Here is a 15,043-nt window from a genome sequence, read left to right on the forward strand (position 1 = left end):
GTTTTTATTTCTGTTACTCTAGTAGGTGGGTCAAAAAAGATCGTGCTGTGATTTATGTCAAAGAGTGTTCTTCCTATATTTTCCTCTGAGAGTTTTATAGTGTCTGTCTGGTCTTACATTTAGGTCTCTAATCCATTTTGAGTTTATTTTTGGTATGGTGTTAGGCAGTGTTCTAATTTCATTTTTTTACATGTAGCTGTCCAGTTTTCCCAGCACCGCTTATTGAAGAGACTGTCTTTTCTCCATTGTATATCCTTGCCTCCCTTGTCATAGATTAGTTGACTATAGGTGCCTGGGTTTATCTGTGGGCTTTCTATCCTGTTCCACTGATCTATATTTCTGTTTATGTGCCAGTACCATATTGTCTTGATTACTGAAGCTTTGTAGTATAGTCTGAAGTCAGGGAGTCTGATTCCTCCAGCTCCATTTTTTCCCCTCAAGATTGCTTTGGCTATTCGGGGTCTTTTGTGTCTCCGTACAAATTTTAAGATTTTTTGCTCTAGTTTTGTAAAAAATGCCATTGGTAATTTGATAGGGATTGCATTGAATCTGTATCTTGCTTTGGGTAGTATAGTCATTTTCACAATAGTGATTCTTCCAATCCAAGAACATGGTATATCTCTCCATCTGTTTGGGTCATCTTTGATTTCTTTCATCAATGTCTTATAGTTTTCTGAGTATAGGTGTTTTACCTCCTTAGATAGGTTTATTCCTAGGTATTTTATTCTTTCTGTTGCAGTGGTGAATGGGATTGTTTCCTTAATTTCTCTTTCTGATCTTTCATTGTTAGTGTATAGGAATGCAAGAGGTTTCTGTGCATTAATTTTGTATCCTGCAACTTTACCAAATTCATCGATTAGCTCTAGTAGTTTTCTGGTGGCATCTTTAGGATCATATATGCATAGTATCATGTCATCTGCAAACAGTGACAGCTTTAGTTCTTCTTTTCCAATTTGGATTCTTTTTATTTCTTTTTCTTCTCTGATTGCCGTGGCTAGGACTGCCAAACCTATGTTGAATAATAGTGTCGAGAGTAGACATCCCTGTCTTGTTCCTGATCTTAGTGGAAATGCTTTCAGTTTTTCACTGTTGAGAATGATGTTTGCTGTGGGTTTGTTGTATATGGCCTTTATTATTTTGAGGTAGGTTCCCTCTATGCCCACTTTCTAGAGAGTTTTTATCATAAATGGGTGTTGAATTTTGTCAAAAGCTTTTTCTGACACGCGAGCCCGTGGCAAATGCGGCAAGGGCTGCGTGACTCAGCCCGGCTCCCCGCCCGCCTGCCCGAGCCCCTGCGACCCCGGCTGGGATCCCGCCTGCCAGCTGGCTGGCCCCCTCACAGGGCTCGTGCTGCTGACCCGCGCCTGCGACCAGGAGGATGTGCAGCCATGGGCTGCCTGGCCGGGAGTGTGGCTGCGCTGCTGCTTGGGCTGCCCGTGGACTGCACAGAGGCCCAAAAGCATTGCTGGTATTTTGAAGGACTCTATCCAACATATTATATGTCTTTGATCATCCGGTTACAGGGCCTCCCCAGAAGGAAACCACTGTAATTCTGCCCACAGGATGTGTAGCAAACAGATGCCGCCCTCACGAGGACTGCTGTGGCTCCAGGTGCTGTGTGCAGGCCCTCTCCATACAGAGGCTGTGGTGCTTTGGGTTCCTCCTGATGATGGGCGTGCTCTTCTGCTGTGGTGCCGGCTTCTTCATCCGGAGGTGCATGTACCCCGCGCCGCTGATCGAGGAGCTGGCATTCAACGTGTCTTACACCAGGCAGCCCCCGAACCCCACTCCAGGAGCCCAGAAGCTGGGGCTGCCGTTTTACACTGACCCTGGAGGACCAGGGATGAATCCTGCTGGGAACCCTGTGGCGATGGCTTTCCAGGTCCAGCCCAACTCACCCCAGGGAAGCACAGCCTACCCACCGCCCCCTTCCTACTTCGACACGCCCTGCCCGCATATGAACAGGTGGTGAAGGCCAAGTGGCCGGGAGCTGCCTGGCACCTGCCTGTGCAACTGGCCGGGGAGGCCGGAGAGGCTGTCACTCACCCTCCCTGGCCCCATCACTGTTCACTTCCAGGAATGGTCTTATGAGCCACTAAAGGGCAAATTCCTTTTTGACATCTTCAAAGCAAGCACAGCTTCCTTTCAGGTTTCCCTTGGAGGACCAGGATTTGAATTCTCCCCGTGTCTCCTCTGTTGCTTCTGTTTCCAATGTAATCTGTGCTCTGGCTGAGTGGAGAGTCCCAAGGGTTGACCCCCTAGGGTGGTGTGCCCAGACCCTCAGGGGAGAGACCCCGGCGGAAGGTGAGGCAGGGCACGTGCAGGTGAGTACGCGTGAACGCGAGGAGGGGCCTGCGCCACCCGGAAGGCCACCACATGGCAGGTGGCCCATCGGAAGCAAGGCCCCACAGGGCCAGCTGTGTGAGCCCCATGCTGGACAGTCTTCCTCTTCAAAAAGCTGTCAGAGAAACAGGCGTTGGTGGCACATCCTCTGAGCCCTCTCTTCTCCATCCCCTTCCTGAAGACCAGAGCTGCCCTCTGCACAGCCAGGGCTGGGAGAGCCCTGGGTATGGCTTGCACCTCAAGGAGATGGGGATCCGGAATGAGGCTACATTGATGTCTATAGTTATCTGAAAATCACTAAAGAAAGTTATTTAAATTCATGGGAAATTGCCCCCTGCCTCAAACTGGACATTGCATTTGATGAGCACTTGGTCTGACTTGGGGAAAAAAATGTTCGAGCCCTTTTTAGTGTGTCCTGTGGAAGGTGCTGTGGAGTCCTGTCCTGAGGTCAGACTCAGAGTCCTTCCTGGACGTCAGCAGCTCTCTGGCCTGTGATCACGGCCAGGCACCTCTGCGCCCTCCCCTGAGGTAGCTCTGATGGTGGGTTGTGATGGACACTTTCAAAGCAGAGCGGCACATCCGGCTGGGAAGCCACATCAGCCCCTGGAGAGAGGTGTCCCAGCAGGGCGCAGTCCGTGGCTTAAGCCTGGGTTGGGCAGGCCTGGGCCCTGGCTGACTGATCTCAGCAGGTGTACACCAGGCTCTGAAGAGGAAGAGCTTGCTAAGAAAAAGACGGGAACGCAAAACCCCAGGACTGCAGAGAGATCTCTTCAAAAAGGACTGAATAGATTTCACTGAGGAGTTAATCAAAATTAGAATAAGGAAGATCTGGTTGGAAATGCAAACCCTGGCTCAGAAACCTCTCTGGCCCTGGGATCACAGGTAGTCCTGGAGTTGTTAGGGGGCCTGAGTCCTGCTCTTCTGCATAGTGAGTAATGCCCACGATCATGTATTTAAACCCAGATTGAGACCTGACAGGTCATGTATAGGAAGGGCAAAGCCACGTAGCCAAGACATGTAGGTCCCTGTATGCGTAGTGGTGGGGGGTGGGGGTAGGGTGCTTATTTTTGAAATGAACTAAACAGAGCCTCTTGAGAAGTTGTCACTCATTGAACTTGAGCATCAGGGCACCTCACTGGAGTGGATACTGAGGGTTTTCATTCCCTAGCCCTAGTCACCCTGTCCCTGCTCTACTGGGACATGTCTATGGAGTAGGAGTGAGGAATCAGGATGGGGCCACGGTGACTTACCTTTTCTAAGGATGGAAAGTCTGGAGGCCTCCCCGGGAATTCCACGGGATGCTCTCGGAGCCAGACGAACACCATGGAAACAGTCTGTGAACACGGGTGCTGCTGCTGGTGTCTTTGACCACCGAGTGTGACCTCTGAACTCCTGTCCCCAACTTCAGTACCTCCCGCACTCAAGTCCTTGATTCGAATGAGATAACAAACTGCAACATTTGCTGTTTACAACCCAGGACAACTACATGGGTCCAAAAGTTCCTCTTCCTCCAGGTCATTCGTTTTGCATTTTCAGGCCCAGTTTCTCCCTTTACTGTTCTGATGAGGAAGCACCCGAGAGCTGCCCCTGGAGTTGGATTGGGTGCAGCTGAGTAGACACCCAAATGTCCATGATGAAATTTTGTTTATCTTTTTGATAGCAGATGATCTTGAGACTGAATGATTTAGGTAGCACTCAAAGATTTTATATTCATGTCTGTGTGAGATGAATTTTGTTTTCCCTTGAACCTGAGTGAGAATCCACTACTGTGGGCAGTGACACTGTGTGTGGAAATTCCACTCTCAGTGACATTTCCTGCCCACTCTGTTTCCCGCCGTGCTGTCAGTGGACAGTGCCCACCGCTTGGAGCCAGTCCAGCTCCTGGTGTGTGAAGTTCCATAGAGTTCCGTTGAGTGTGTGGCTAGGAGTGAACTGGGAGCAGATTGGTGCATGCTTTTCCTCTTGTAACACTTGGCTCATTTCTCTTTTTTGGTCTTTTCATAGGGTCATGTTTCCTATGTATGCAAAATAAAAATAAATTTGGGTGTGAAAAAAAGAGAAGCTTTTTCTGCATCTATTGAGACGGTCATATAGTTTTTATTCTTCAGTTTATTGATATGGTGTATCTCTTTGATTGATTTGCGTATATTGAAGAATCCTTGCATCCCCGGGATAAATCCCACTTGATCATGGTGTATGATCCTTTTAATGTGTTCTTGGATTCTGTTTGCTAGTATTTTGTTGAGGATTTTTGCATCTATACTCTTCAGTGATATTGGTCTGTAATTTTCTTTTTTTGTAGTATCCTTTTCTGGTTATGGTATCTGGGTGATGGTGGCCTTGTAGAATGAGTGTGGGAGTGTTCCTTCCTCTGCAATTTTTTGGAAGAGTTTGAGAAGGATGGATATTAGCTCTTCTTTAAATGTTTGATAGAATTCACCTGTGAAGCCACCTGGTCCTGGACTTTTGTTTCTTGGAAGATTTTTAATCACAGTTTCAATTTCATTACTTGTGATTGGTCTGTTCATATATTCTATTTCTTCCTGGTTCAGTCTTGGAAGGTTATACCTTTCTAAGAATTTGTTCATTTCTTCCAGGTTGTCCATTTTATTGGCATAGAGTTGCTTGTAGTAGTCTCTTAGGATGGTTTGTATTTCTGCGGTGTCCGTTGTAACTTCTTCTTTTTCATTTCTAATTTTATTGATTTGAGTCCTCTGCCTTTTTTTCTTGATGAGTCTGGCTAAAGGTTTATCAATTTTGTTTATCTTCTCAAAGAACCAGCTTTTAGTTTTATTGATCTTTGCTATTGTGTTCTTTGTTTCTATTTCATTTATTTCTGCTCTGATCTTTATGATCTCTTTCCTTCTACTAACTTTGGGTTTTGTTTGTTCTTCTTTCTCTAGTTCCTTTAGGTATAAGGTTAGATTGTTTATTTGAAATTTTTCTTGTTTCTTGAGGTAGGATTGTATTGCTATAAACTTCCCTCTTAGAACTGCTTTTGCTGCATCCCACAGGTTTCGGGTCGTTGTTGTTTCATTGTCATTTGTCTCTAGGTATTGTTTGATTTCCTCTTTGATTTCTTCTGTGATCGCTTGGTTATTTAGTAACGTATTGTTTAGCCTCATTGTGTTTGTGTTTTTTACGTTTTTTTCCCTGTAATTGATTTCTAAGCTCATAGTGTTGTGGTCAGAAAAGATGCTTGATATGATTTCAGTTTTCTTAAATTTAATGAGGCTTGATTTGTGACCCAAGATGTGATCTCTCCTGGAGAATGTTCCATGTGCACTTGAGAAGACAGTGTAATCTGCTGTTTTGGGGTGGAATGTCCTATAAATATCAATTAAATCTATCTGATCTTTTGTGTCATTTAAAGCTTGTGTTTCCTTATTAATTTTCTGTCTGGATGATCTGTCCATTGGTGTAGGTGAGGTGTTAAAATCCCCCACTATCATTGTGTTACTGTCGATTTCCTCTTTTATAGCTGTTAGCATTTGCCTTATGTATTGAGATGCTCCTAAGTTGGGTGCATATATATTTAAAATTGTTATATCTTCTTCTTGGATTGATCCCTTGATCATTATGCATTGTCATTCCTTGTCTCGTAACATTCTTTATTTTAAAATCTAGTTTATCTAATATGAGTATTGCTACTCCAGCTTTCTTTTGATTTCCATTTGCATAGAATATCTTTTTCCATCCCCTCACTTTCAGTCTGTATGTGTCCCTAGGTCTGAAGTGGGTCTCTTGTAGACAGCATATATACAGATCTTGTTTTTGTATCCATTCAGTGAGCCTGTGTCTTTTGGTTGGAGCATTTAATCCATTCACAATTAAGGTAATTATTGATATGTATGTTCCTATTACGATTTTCTTAATTGGTTTGGGTTTGTTTTTGTAGGTCCTTTTCTTCTCTTGTGTTTCCCACTTAGAGAAGTTCCTGTAGCATTTGTTGTAGAGCTGGCTTAGTGGTACTGAATTCTCTTAGCTTTTGCTTGTCTGTAAAGCTTTTGATTTCTCTATCGAATCTGATTGAGATCCTTGCTGGGTAGAGTAATCTTGATTGTAGGTTCTTCCCTTTCATCACTTTAAATATATCATGCCACTCCCTTCTGGCCTGTAGAGTTTCTGCTGAGAAATCAGCTGTTAACCTTATGGGAGTTCCCTTGTATGTTATTTGTTGTTTTTCCCTTGTTGCTTTTAATAATTTTTCTTTGTCTTTAATTCTTGTCAGTTTGATTACTATGTGTCTCAGCCTGTTTCTCCTTGGGTTTATCCTGCCTGGGACTCTCTGTGCTTCCTGGACTTGGGTGGCTATTTTCTTTCCCATGTTAGGGAAGTTTTTGACTGTAATCTCTTCAGATATCTTCTCTGGTCCTTTCTCTCTCTTTTCTCCTTCTGGGACCCCTATAATGCGAATGTTGGTGTGTTTAATGTTGTCCCAGAGGTCTCTTAGGCTGTCTTCATTTCTTTTCATTCTTTTTTCTTTATTCTGTTCCGCAACAGTGAATTCCACCATTCTGCCTTCCAGGTCACTTATCCGTTCTGCCTCAGTTATTCTGCTATTGATCCCTTCTAGTGTATTTTTCATTTCAGTTATTGTATTGTTCATCTCTGTTTGTTTGTTCTTTAATTCTTCTAGGTCTTTGTTAAACATTTCTTGCATCTTCTTGATCTTTGCCTCCATTCTTTTTCCAAGGTCCTGGATCATTTTCACTATCATTATTCTAAATTCCTTTTCTGGTAGGTTGCATATCTCCACTTTGTTCAGTTTCTTTTTCTGGGGTTTTATCTTGTTCCTTCATTTGCTACATAGTCCTCTGCCTTTCCATTTTGTCTGTCTTTCTGCGAATGTGGTTTTCATTCCACAGGCTACAGGATGGTAGTTCTTCTTGCTTCTTCTATGTGCCCTCTGGTGAGTGAGGCAAGAGGCTGTCTAAGAGGCTTGTGCAAGCTTTCTGATGGGAGGGACTGGTGGTGGGTAGAGCTGGGTGTTGCTCTGGTGGGCAGAGCTCAGTAAAACTTTAATCTGCTTGTCTGCTGATGGATGGGGCTGAGTTCATCCCTTTTGGTTGTTTGGCCTGAGGCAACCCAGCACTGGAGCCTACAGGCCCTTTGGTGGGGCTAATGGACTCTGGGAGGGCTCACACCAAGGAGTACTTCCCAGAACCTCTGCTGCCAGTGTACTTATCCCGCAAGTGAGCCACAGCCACCCCCCACCTCTGCAGGAGACCCTCCAACACTAGCAGGTAGGTCTGATTTAGTCTCCTATGGGGTCACTGCTCCTTCCCCCGGGTCCTGATGCACACACTACTTTGTGTGTGCCCTCCAAGAGTGGAGTCTCTGTTTCCCCTAGACCTGTTGAAGTCCTACAGTCAAAATCCTGCTAGCCTTCAAAGTCTGATTCTCTGGGAATTCCTCCTCCTGTTGCCAGACCCCCAGGTTGGGAAACCTGACATGGAGTTCAGAACCTTCATTCCAGTGGGTGGACTTTTGTGGTATAATTGTTTTCTAGCTTGTGAGTCACCCACCCAGTGGTTGTGGTTAGTTGTGATTCTGGTGCTCTCGCAAGAGGGAGTGAGCGCATGTCCTTCTACTTTGCCATGTTGAACCAATCTCTGCGCAGTCTTTTGACAGCACCCATGGCTGCCTCTTGCTGGTACATACATGGAAGAGAAGAGATGATTGACATTTAAATTTAGAAACGGCTCCAGTTTGGGAACAAAATATTTTACTTAGTTTTCTGTACTTCTGATTCATCACAGAAGGAATCATGATGTCAATGCCTTGCAGGGTTTTAAAAGGTCCCTACATATGCTCCCTTTCCAATATTTCTCCTTTGGGGCAGCTTTAATGACAATTTGGGGGGCCTTCAGTTGAGCCAGGAGGGCTGCTGGACTTGGAAGAAAGAGAATGGTTTCAGGAATTATCCCCTTTCTCTCCTTCCCTGCCTCAGCTAAACCTGTCCATCTGATTAGCACAAGAATGATCAGCTTTTCCCCGCCTGACTGAGAAGTATGGGTTCCAGGATGATGATCCTTTTGGTTTGCAAATCTCATGCAGATGACGCCCCTGAGGATTCCTGCGCCCTCTCTGGATTGGCCCAGCTGGGTGCCCCATGCTTTGCGAGATCTGCAGTGACTGAGGTTATGTCTTCTTCTGGTCCTTTTTTATTTCTGATCTCCACCAGACCCTGGCCCAGCACTGTGTACTTGGGGAAGTTTAGACCCGAGGGAGAGGCTATTAGCAAAAGGGTCTCAACAAACTAGCTGTAGCTAAAGCAAAGGAAGAGTTTCTAGAAACTAAGCAGTCTCTTGAAAGAATGTTACACCAGATTGTGTTGTCAAAATAAGATCTCTCTGTCTCTCTGTCTCTTTGTCTCTCTGTCTCTCTCTGTCTGTCTCTCTGTCTGTCTCTCTCTCTCTCTCTCTCTCTCTCTCTATATATATATATATTTTTTTTGCTGACTCACTTTGCTGTAAACGTCAAACGAATACAACATTGTAAATCACTATACTTAAATTTTTTAAAATTTGGGAAAAAAGATCTCTGTGGGGAAAAATCCATTTTTTTAAAAGGGAAGAAAAGAAAAGGAAAAACAGGCAAAGGATGGCTCAAACAACCTCTTTCCCTGAGCTCTCTGTCAAGAAGGATCATAGCACCAGCCAAAAGATTAGGGAGTTTGGACACCAATGGAGAGAGAGAAAGAGGTGAGGGAACTGTTGACCTTAGATCTGCTGATCAGGGACCGCAGTGAGGTTGTGTGGCTTTGTGAGTGCCCTTTTATCAAATATCCAGAGATAGTCTCTTTGCTATTTCTGAGAATGAGGTAAGGAAAGGAAGTCAGCTTTAAAATGACCACTTTGTCAAGAAAGAACAGAGAAAGCGGTATAAACATTTACCTTTTTCTTGCAGTTCTACAAAGCTCAACTAATTCCTTTGCATTTAACCGACTCCCCTTGAAAATCTACCATGTCCCAGGCACTGCGACCTCTATTCTTGCCCTCTAGGGGTTCATAGTCTAGCGAGGGAGGGAGAAAAATGACCAGATTGCACCAGAGGGGCCAAGTTTTGCCTGTACCACTGTGACCTCTGCAGTGGGAGTTCTGCCCAAAGGCTGGAAGGCACAGCACGCATGCCACGGGGCTCCACCTCTCATGTGCTATAACTGGGCCAGCGATGGGCACCGGATGGCTCGTCGGGGGTCTAGCCCTTAGGTAACTCTAAGTTGAGCCAACCCAGTTTCTCACATGACAATTTGTAATTGGGCTGCTGAGAGACAAAATCAGTTAGATGTGGGGAACAAACTTGAAATTTACAGAGACTGGGGCTGAAGTCACCTGGAAGAGCCACACGCACCCAGAGAGTGATGAAGCAAAGGAAGACAGCCAGGGGTCAGCATGGGATGACTCCCAGAGGGAGCAATACGAGAGAGTTTATTAGATGACTTTGAGTGATGGACAGTCACTTTCCTTCCCCGCCCTGGTTCCCAGCTCCAAAAGCAGGAGGCTTAATTTCTCATCTCTGTGTCCTGTGAGATTGCAGTTCTTTAAAATAAATTCCTCTTCTTCCTGAGTTTCTTATAATCAAAAGTTACCTGATTTTAATTCAGATTGTTACGGAGTAATGTATTAGTTGCCTAGGACTGCCGTAACAAATTACTACAACTGAGTGACTTAAAGCAACATACATTTATTCTCTCACAGTTCTGGAGGCCAGGAGTCTCAGATCAAGGTGTCAGCATGGTTGGTTCCTTCTGGAGGCTCTGAGGGAGAATCTGTTCCATGTTTCTCTCCTAGCTTTGGGGGTTTCAGTAATTCTTGGCATTCCTTGGCTGGTAGATGCATTGCTCCAGTCTCTGTCTTCATCTTCATGTGGTGTTCTCCCCACATGTCTCTGTGATTCTCTGTTTCTTTCTCTTAAATCCAAATCATTGGATTTAAGGCCCACCCTAATCCAGGATCATCTGTCTAGAGATCTTCACCTTAATTACATCTGCAAAGGCCCTTATTCCAAATAAGGTCACATTCTGAGGTTCTGGGTGAATATATCTTTTGGGGGGGACGTCATTTAACCTACTACAAACAAGGTATGAATATCTTTATTGCTGGATTACTCAGCTGGTGGGCATATGCTTAAATAAGCAACAAAGCAGGGGTCCAGAGAAAGATTTTTTTTGAAAGAAAATGATTTATTTAAAAGAATGAAGCCCTTATGGAAAAAATTATGATTTAGGATTGCTTTTAATTTTATACTGCAGTGGGAGAAAGAATTCATACTTTCAGTGCCCGGGGTCTCTAAATGTATTAACCAGTGTAATTTGTGAATTATAAATAGTTCATGTGATTGGAAGGGTTTATTGTTGTTGTTGTTGTTGGTTTTATTCTATTTTGTGTCTCACAGTTTATTGAGGCCTCTGGTGACCTTAGCAGGAACAGCCATCATATTGCTAACCTCAGTGGGTTGAGGTTAAGGAATGAATGGAGGTGAGAAGAATGCTAGTATGGATATCGTTTGCAAGAAGCTTGATTGTGAAGTGAAAGAAAGATTTAGGGGTCTCTGAGAGGTGGTCTGTCACCTCAGAAAGTTGATTAATAATCTGCTCTTTGTGTTTGAATGCTGCAATTAGCTTTAACCTCTCTCAGAACTTCTTAGGGATGGTATCCACTGATGATGTCTCTTAAACAGTAAAAACCAAAGTTGCAAACCAGGCCTCTAAACTCCCCCCAGGCACCTTCATTCTTTGGGTAAAACGGTGCCTCACTGCCATGTTCACTTAGTAGCTTGACATAAAGAACACATATAGTAACCTGAGCATGCCAGGCCCATGCCTTCTTGGTCCTTGGTACTAGCTAATTTCCCTGCCTGAATGTTCTTCTTCCTTGATTACCTGCTTATCTTTCAAAGCTCAGCTGGAATATTCCATTTGTTTTACCATGAAGTTCCCCGTGAAGTTACTCATTCTTTAGAACTCCCATAGCACCCTTACGTTATGTACCAATACGTAGCACCTATCACTGTACTAAGGAATTAAGGAATTCCTTACTTTTCTGCCTCTCCCATGACATCATTGAGATCAGAATCCCTGTCTTTCCTTCTTCTAGTCCTCAGCTCCTCACACATTTTGGGCGTATAGTATGAGTTCAATGAGTGTTTATTGAATTCTTCAGTTTGCAGTTAATACATGACCAAACACTAAGTGTGTGTGAAGGGGGACATTGTTGGATGTCTTGCAAAGGAAACCAGTCAGGAGAGAGAAAGAGAGAGAGGGATGAGGCAGACTCATTATGAGCAACCATTACCCACTTCCATTACTATGAGAATCCAGGTTTTCTGCAGATGTTCACCCTCTTCAAGCAGCCATGTGCCTTGGAGGGAACTCACCCTTGGCCAGCCCAGGGGTGGGTCTAATTGGCCTTAAGCTAATCACATTCCTGTTGTCAGTGATTGATTTGGGAATGGGAATGTCACCCAATTCTGACCAATCACACATGGGAGACTTCAGGGAAATGTTCCCTTGCTCCTAAGAAAGAGAACAGAACGAGCTGCTGTCTCTTTCTCAGGGTGTTTTCATGTCTGGAGAGGATACTTGGAAATGCCAAAGCCATCTTGCCATCGGCCTGAGAATGGACCCAATGACTGAGGATGGAGGAACACAAAATGGTAAGAGGCTGGATCTGTAATGACATGGCCAGGCTACTGACACTGCCTGTCCAACCCCCTACTCCTTGAGAACTAGTTACCGCAGTTCATGCATTTCCTTATTGTGAAAGGCTGTTTGAATCTGTTTCTATGACTTGAAGCCAAAAGCATCCTCACCGAAGCAACTTGCCTTATAGTAAATATTCATTAAGTATACAACTTTATTTTAAAGCGATGACCACAGGAATAAAAGAGCCTGTTCCTTGTGACCCTGTTATGCACCAGGATTTGGAAAAGTAAAATATGCTATTCCTATGGTCATCTCATAAGCCCAAGGTTATGCCATTCATTTGACTATGCCACTCAGATGGTAGAGGCTAAATTTCATTTCCTGGAAGATTAAGAAAAATCTAGTCCTGAGCTATCTGAGGGAAAGTAAACAATGTTGTAAGACACGGACAGGAAACCTTGTTTCCATGGATCACTGACCCAAAGGAAGAGTTACTTTAAGGAGATACATAAAGTTTAAAAAATTGAAGTACAATTCCTTTTAGTTACGTTCTTAAAAATCAAACTGGGATGCCACTGGTACGTGAATAGAGAGATAAAACAGAATAGAAAATCAAGAAGTAGACCCCAAAACAAATAGGGATTTAGCATATGCTAAAGGTCTCATTACAAATCACTGGGAACACTGGATTTTTATCAATGATGTTTGGACAACAGGGTAGTTAGCTGTAACAATAAATACATAATTAAAATGGGAGCCGTACCTCAAATCTTACCAGATAAATTCCAGATGGGTTACAGATTTTAAATAGAAAAATATAAAACCATGAAAATAGGAAAAAAACATAAAAGATTTTCTTGTTGTAATTTATGACTGAAGAAAACCTTTAAATATATGACACAAATTATAGCACTCATAAAAGAAAAGACTGAAAAACTCAATCATGTTTTTAAAAATGTATCCATGCAAAAACAATCATAGCTGAGTCAAAAGTCAATGGACAAATTAGGAAACATATTTGAAGTCATTGCTACACAATCAATAAGAAAAAACCCAATAATGCAATAGAAAAATGGGCAAAGGATGTTGCGTCAGGTGACATGTATTTGCAATTTGGTAATATCTATCAAAATTACAAATACATAATCTTTGATTTAGCAGTTCTATTTACAGGAATTATTTATAATAATTCTGTTAGTAGCAATTCTATTAAATTACAGACATACTCCTATATGTGGAAATCACTTATTGACAGGTTAATCATTACAGCACTGTTTGTAGTATCAAAAAATTGGAAATAATGGAAATGATCATTAATGGGAGAGTGGTTAGACAAATGAAGATACGTTAACATAATGGATTACTATTTATTATAAAAAAGATTGAAGAGGTCTTTGTGTACTGGTGTGGAATGATCTCTAAGATATATTATGTGAGAAAAGCATAGTACAGAACAGAATAGTGAGTTATCATGTGTGTAAATAAAAGATGGTGAGAGGATGCCTTATACAAATTTGCTTATATATTTCTGCAAGGAGAAGTAGGAAGTTGATGATGCTGGTGCCTGTGAAAGGAGAGCTGAGTGGCTGGAGCATGTAGGTGGGAGGGAGTCTTCACTGTATATTACTGAATGCTTTTTGAATTGTGAACTATGTGAATGTATTACCTATTCCCGTTCCAAAATAAATACATTACACTTAAAAAGATATTTGAAAAGAGGGAGAAATAGAAAACCCTTAATGCTTTAAAAAATGAAAACTAAAAATGAATAACTGTAAATTGGATTCAATAAATGCAGTACACCCACATCCGGCATGAGTAGAGCCTAGCATCTCCGCCACCACCTTCAGCCCTCTACCAACCTCAGGTAGACTGGGCCTTGATTTGCCAACCTCAGCCCCATCTCCACCTCTTCCCACTCCTCCCACCCCAGGTCAAGCTGTCTGCCTGGGATTTGCCTCTAGGCTTCTGTCTTCTTCGCACCCAGGGCAGAGCACTAAGCCGAGGGCATCCTGCATTTCTCTGATGGGAGACCACTGATGGGAGCAGTTGTTTGTCTGAAGGGTGGAAGAGTAGTTGAGACTCTTAAATTTGGCAAATTAGACTAAGGCAGAAGAAAACAAAGCAAGGGAGGAGGTTTTCACCTGTAGAGTAGTGTAATAGGGTGGGTGAGAGGAAATGGTAATAAATCACAGGAAGGAGGAGAACCACGTACTTGTCACACTTCAGCTGAATTTTTCTCTTCCCAGAGCTCCATAGTTGATGCCTTATTAACATCAGAGGGGATTTGATGTCTTGTCATAGTCAGTCCTGACTATTGAAATGAAAAGGAGAGAAAATGAAAAATATGGAAAATGAAAACCAATTGCATTCTTTAATTTTAGTCATCCCATTCCTGGAGCATATTGAATACTACTTTGGGTTCTTTCATTGTTCATGTCATAAATAACAAAGAGTGGAAGTATTTCACATTCCTAAAGAGTCTTTCATCTCAAAGGAACTAAGGTAATTCACTAATTCAGTTACCTGAACTACATTTGGTAATTATTTGAGGATCACTTCACCCAGGGGTGAATATCAACGAGTTGTGTGACACAGCCAACAGTCACTTCATTCTCCAGTCAGTGAGGAAGAAAAATGAATAGCTAATGGGGATGTCCTCCTGAAGGATTTGCCCAGTGAAAACTTCAGGGAGATGGATGCTAAAAGAATGTAATTAACTGCCCGAAATTAATACCTCCAACCTTACTCAAGGTTTCCTGACCTCTTTACTAGAGTCAGGGTGGAGAGCTCTCTAGTAGCTGAGAGACCTGTGAATAGCAGTCACTCCATTGCTGTATTTTTTGAGTGATAATAAATGGTTTTGTGTTTTTAATTTGTTCCCGTGTATTCACTGTTAGGATATAGAAATACAATTAATTTTTCCATTGTTGCAATTGATTTTTTATGTTGATCTTGTTATCAGTGAACTTGCTGAATGCACTTATTAGTTCAAGGAATTTTTTTTTAAGATTCCTTGGGATTTCTATGCAGACCATAATGGCATCTGCA

The 15,043-nt window shown here is 42.9% G+C and overlaps 1 pseudogene; it reads left to right on the forward strand.

Moving 5' to 3' along the window:
* The first annotated feature begins 1,388 nt into the window (after positions 1–1,388).
* On the forward strand, positions 1,389–2,091 carry LOC132417995 (WW domain binding protein VOPP1-like; annotated as a pseudogene).
* The last annotated feature ends 12,952 nt before the right edge of the window (positions 2,092–15,043 follow it).

This window comes from Delphinus delphis, chromosome 2 (genome assembly GCF_949987515.2).
Source record: "Delphinus delphis chromosome 2, mDelDel1.2, whole genome shotgun sequence".
NCBI lineage: Eukaryota > Metazoa > Chordata > Mammalia > Artiodactyla > Delphinidae > Delphinus > Delphinus delphis.